This window comes from Zea mays, chromosome 10 (assembly GCF_902167145.1).
Source record: "Zea mays cultivar B73 chromosome 10, Zm-B73-REFERENCE-NAM-5.0, whole genome shotgun sequence".
NCBI classification, from domain to species: domain Eukaryota; kingdom Viridiplantae; phylum Streptophyta; class Magnoliopsida; order Poales; family Poaceae; genus Zea; species Zea mays.
Genome location: NC_050105.1, coordinates 49239812 through 49246165, shown reverse-complemented (window position 1 = coordinate 49246165; position 6354 = coordinate 49239812). Strand labels below are relative to the sequence as shown.

The 6354-nt window shown below is 40.7% G+C and overlaps 1 pseudogene; it reads right to left on the bottom strand.

Moving 5' to 3' along the window:
- Positions 1 to 2771: 2771 nt before the first annotated feature.
- The window catches only part of LOC103641071 (uncharacterized), a 28697-nt pseudogene continuing 25114 nt past the window's right edge, over positions 2772 to 6354 (bottom strand).

The window sequence follows — 6354 nt, the reverse complement described above, 5'->3', positions numbered from 1 at the left end:
TTCCTATCCACAACCAACTACTCAAGCAAGCACATTAATCATGGAACGCATGTTAACCTATGTTTAGACATTACAAGTCTATGTCCGTTAAGTGCTAACTAAGCATTTTTAGCCAAAAGGGTGAACTCAACCATCAAATGTCACTTGCAGATTTTTGGAGAGCAACACATCAGTTGCTTGTTTTAATCATAAGTCTTCAAATATTAACCCAAAACTAGCAAACTAGGATTTTCTGGAAAGCTTAAAAAGTGCTCTACAACTTTGGTATTGTCATCACAACATGATTCAGCACTTAGCGAGGTCAAAACGTGCTAATACAACAGCGCTGTCCAGATTTGGACAGATTCAGACTTGCAAATTAAAAAATTCACAACTAAAGATTCAGACATCCAAACAGAGTGATCTTAGACTTTATGGAAAGCTAATTAAATGTTCTTCAAATTATTTATAAACATCCCTGGCTGGTTTAATATGTATCAAGGGTAAAATACACTATGAAGGCTGTGCTGTCCAGAACTGGACAGATTCAGTCTTCACAGTTTAAACATCCATAACTTAATCTTCAGACCACCAAAAAGAGCGATCCAAGACATTTTGGAAAGCTTGGAAAAAGCACTACATAACTTTTATAATCACCAAGAAGTGATTCTATGTTTAACTGAATCAAACAATTCAGTTTTTGAAATCTATTCTATCAGTGGACAGAACACAGCTTCTAGTTTGTAAAATTCATAACTCTTAAACTATCAGACCTATGGTTATGAAAATTTTAACACAAGTGAGATAAGAAAAGCATCTACAACTTTCTTATAATGACCATGAACAGATTTTAACATTAACATAAGCAAACAAGGCAGTGTCTGAAATCTGTACAGAATTTGGACAGATTCAGTTACTGAATTTGTAAAAAGCATAACTCCTAAACGTTCAGGCTTATGCCTGTCAACTTTTGACACAAGTAAGATAATAGAGTCATCTACAACTTTCTTGTGACCACCAATAACTGATTTCAATATTAACTTAAGCAACCATTGCAATTTCTTAAATCTGTTCAGAAATTCGACAGATTCAGGGACTGGGCTTGTGAAAAGTACAACTTCTAAACGATCAGGTTTATGGTTGTCATATTTTAGTACAAGCAAGATAATAAGGTTATGTACAACTCTTTTATATGACGTTTCTACAGAAAACATGATTTAGTTCATCAAACATACAGCACGACAAAAACAGCGCGTGCAGCCCAAAACTGCAATTAATAAATTTTCAGCTTCTATATAATTCAAGAATTGCCGCGCTTTAGAGACTTGAATTATTTTAACACTTTACCATTCGTTAGAGTTAAATTAATAAAATGAGGACTAACAAGTAGACTTACAAATTTTTATACAAGTTATTTCGTGCGCTAGAACTACCATACACAATTAATCAACGCATTCACCACAATCATCAAATCCGGCATATATGTATATCGAAACGCTTTTCACCCACTAGTTCGCATTTTAGCTTAGACACCACATGAGCACTACTAATTTTTACTCACGACCATAACCATGCGCATCTAGACTACAACAAGCATTTTATCGTAATTACGAGCTTAACCAAACTATCTAACAATTCAGCTAACTAGAGCAATGACATACCCGCTAAATAACATGCACGTCGGCTTGCCTATTATTATCGCAATCCGAGACACAACATATACATATAACAATCACTTAATGCAATCGACTCCTACTTAATATGAGTTGGCTAATCACAGCATAAGACTTAGCAAACCATTTTAGACATTACGACTCAAAACATGGGTGGGAGCAGAATAATTAGTGTTTCTTAACCATTGCTCAACTTAAATTAGTTAACCCACAAGTCACCTAAAATAGCACATTTTAGGGGGTCTAACATAGAGGCATTAACACATGACATAAAACTCCATAAGACTTACATTGGCTACTGAGGGACCTAAAGCACTTATGTGCATATCTTATCGGATTGTTTTTCAATTTTAACAAGGACCGACTTATGAACATTACCCGACTCCAATAATTATTGGGCTGCGATCACACTCATATAAGACCTCTAATCAATCAATAAGATATTTATTTACCCAATGGGAATGGAATGCAATACTTGACCAAGCAAGGCATCGATCGGTCATACAACAGAAAGCATGACGACACCGATAGATGCTATCAGCTAACCGTTTAAAAATACTAAACTTACTTCTCGCTTTGCCACTACACCACTCCTCAATCACACGACCATCATGAGCATCCTTCACACAATTATATAATAGCGACCTAAGCGTCGTGTTACACAATACATACATCTTTCCTCGTCGTGAGTATAACCATATTACGGCATATACCCGCACACCTTAATCAAATATCTTACGCCACCACCACTATAATACACCAAGGCACACACGCACATACGTGTCCCCATATTACGCAGAAGACATCAACCACACCAGTGACTCCAACAGGATTAATCATATTCCCCATTCACCTCGACTATCACAATCGCCGATCATATGCATAAAACAAATACACTTTTCACGTAGACACCTATCGATGCATTCCCCAACACATAATCCGCATTTTAAAAATTTATCCTCGCCGCAAACCACACATCAAATACATTATTACCGAAACTTAAAAACATCCGAGCCCTCTTTCTAACTCGTTTTCTTTCGCCACAAACTTCATTCCATACCAATACATTTTTTACACATATACATACACATGCACAACATCGACCATAGCTTAAATAGATTAATCCACAAAATACCAAGTGAACAACCTGGACGAATCGAGATTAGTCACATGGGTTGTCCACACGGCTCGGCGTTTTGTTGAACGGGCAAAGCGCGAAGCGCGACGTCGAACACTAGCTGCCAAAACACACAAATTTGTTGGCGGCAGTTCATCGAACATCACACACATCGGAAAATAATCATCGAGGACAGTGGGGGTTTCTCACCACGGGTTTCGACGGCGTCGTGGATGGGCTGCACACACCCGGTTGGAGGCCGACGACGAGTGTGACACCCCAGTATCACCTAGGGTTTCTTCCTTAAGCTAACCCAAACCATTATCACATCTGAACCAAATGAAGGGATGAACATAAAAAAATTTAATAACAAAGGTTGAAGTAAGTCTTTTTATCTGAAGAAATTCTCCTTAATCATGTCATGAACCTCAAGGTAAGAAGAACTCTCAAACCCTAATTAACCATAAGTGGACCATTTAAGCACATAAAGGGCATTTGGGAAAAGACTTGGGAGAAAAATACAAATTTTGGTAAAAAACCAAATAACAAAGTTTTAATACACTAAATAACCAACAAAATATAGTAAGAAAGTTTTGCCATTTGAACTTTTCAAAATCCCTAAATTAGCCCCTGAACTAATGCACTTGGGAAAAATTCAGAAATTCAGAAATCTGAATTTCAGCCCCTTTCCAAAGATCGACTGCGTTCTCTGTTTTTCAAAACATAAATCAAACAAGTCCAAATAGCAAAGTGGCGCCAAATTTCCTGGAACCCACCATGACAAAGTTTGGAAACCTCTCTCCACCATTTGACACGATCTTGACATGGATTTACCTCGGGACTCGACCTTGTGACACTGCCACCTTAGCGACACGACAACTCTCTATACACAGCCCCAAACCGCTCGACTTCCACACATAAATGACAAAGCTCTGTCGGGAGAGCAAATCTTGTGCAGTGATCATGCCCAAATACGCGAAGATCTCCAACCTATGAGCGTTTAAACTCGGGCAGAAGCAAAGAGCCACGTGCTCGACGCCGTGTCAGGCCAGCCGAGCGCGGACTGGCTGCGGTAGCGCGCGCCCCGTGCGTCTGCACCTCGCCCTCGCCTATAAATTCCCCCAGAGGCCTTAGCCGTTTGCACTCGCGCAACCAAAGTCCCGCTCGAGCCAGAAATCACCGGAGTTCGCCGTGGAAAGCAAGCACCACTGCCCGCCATCACTGCCCGAGCACGGCCGTTGTGGCCAGCCCCTTCTGTTGACCCCCAGCCTTGCCCCAGCCCCTGGACCACTTCCCCGTGAAGCCATGAAGCTTCTCCAAGCTTGAGCCGAGGCATTGCCTCACCGGAGAGGCGGATTCACCCTCGCCGGACTTTGGTAGCCTGCCGCTGTGGCAGAACCGCCCGAATTATTCCAGCTTAAGTGCCTCAGTCATGCCTCAAGGGCCGTAACACACTTCAATCGGAATAACCCGTCAGTCCCTCAGATCTAGTCTAATAAAAGCCACTTAACCAGGATCAAATACCACATACTCACTCGATGGTGAGTCACAGAAGAAATACAATAAAACAGGAAAACCTCAAATTAAAGTACTGAATTATTACATAAATCAGAGTTTTCAAGTAAACTGAGATAGTTCATAAGATAAAATGCAGCGGATAATCGATGTCGTCGGTAGCGAGGAATTGGGCAAGGCCTAGCCCACTACTCCTCTTGCTCCTCTCCTACTGGAGCAGCATCCCACTCGACCGTCCAACCCGGTGGCAGAGTGGTAGGCCAAGTCACACCATCAACCATATCCTGAAGCGTACCTGCAAAAATTATGCCACTAGCAAGGCTGAGTATACTAATATTCAGCTAGACTTACCCGGTGTGAGGAATCTACTCCTCTACCTCTATACCATGCAGCTGTTTGGCTGAGGGTTTTGGTTTGCCAAAAGCACTAGCTGTTTCTAAAATCAATTCTTAGCTTTTCAAATTCTAGTATCATTATCTTAGCTAAGTTTGCTCCTTCTAAGCATACATGGTAACAAGCATTTAGTTCAATCAACAAATTGTCTCATGTAACCTCATTTCACTTCTTACTCAATGTAGTACAAGGGGTCAAGCAGTCTCATTAGCCGCGAGAAGCGGACGATTCGAATCGAGTTTTTATCCTTGCAAGGTAAACCTAAACACATGACATGTCAGGGTACTCCGACCCCACACATGTCAACCGTCCCCATCGATTCCCCGTTCACGTCCAGGCCTTATCGCCTTGGCATACAATGCTCCACTGACCCCGGCTGCCGTCGTGCAGTGACCGCACTTGTACCCACCATAGCTAGCATGGGAGACCCAGTCTCAGGTCTCGTGAGGGATAAAGTCCGCGCCCAGCTTCACTCAGGTACTAGGTTTACCGGTTACCATATTTCCCGACATGTGCTTAGTACGTTCAAAAGCTTGACTCAGGTATCCACACATTAATCCTTAATTCCTTTTTCCCGTCTTATGGACAAGGAATCCTCCCTGGATCTGAGTCCATAGATTAACATAGATCCCGTTATCGAGATGAATACAATCAATTCCTGACCTCGCGTGAGTCTTAGAAAAATCACTCGACTTCTACCGAGATCCTGATTAGCAAAGCAGCTACTCGACCTGGCATACTAGTATCCATCAAAAAGGAATCCTAAGTTCATGCAACTAGAGGTTTCAAGCAACTCCTACACTTAAGTGCACATTACAATCCTACAAGCATTAAGTGTAGTAAAGTAGCATATATAATTGGTTATGCATAAAACCAGGGCTTGCCTTCAATAGCTGGGGCTTCGGGTAGATCCTAGATGGCAGTCTCGGGAGCTTGCTCCTAGTCTTCCTCGTGGACAGCTCCTTGCTCGGGGATGAGCACGTACTCTCCATCAGCGAGATTACAATCTAATAAATGCAATGAGTAAGATATGTGCATGGTATGATATGCAATTCAACAATTAAACTTGGATGGTGAATGATCATTTTAATAAGTTAGGGCTAAATCTTGCTACTCGAAGATCCTTAGGGCATATTTTAGCAATTTAGGGTCAAGCTTAGTTAAACTAAGTGGTAAATATATTTTGGTGTTCCACTGAATTACTTTTAATGTCTTAGTGAGAATTTATCAAGATTTCTGGTTGAACTTATTGGAGCGAGGTTTTTTCTTTCATTTCTTTCCTTCTATTTCGCTTATGCTTTTAAGGTGGGTTTGAACTACAAATTAACTTAATAAATTTCCAAAAATTCTGCAAAAATTACAGGGGCTTCTTACTGGTGTATAACTCCCTATCCCAAAATTTGGGGTTCAAAAAGTGAGGGGTTCTCACTATATAAAATTATCAAATATTAGGGCAGCAGGGGGTGTTTTGAACTACAACTCTTTTTTAACAGAGGGTTATTCTCTAAGACATATTTTTGCTGGCATCTAGATGTTATAATATGACCTTGTACAAATTTCTAGCCACTAATACTTATTTGTTATTTTGCCATGATTTTCTAAAGTTTCTAGCCAAAGGGGTGCTTTCTACTACCACTATACATGAAAAACATCAAACAACAGATTTCTAATTTTTCC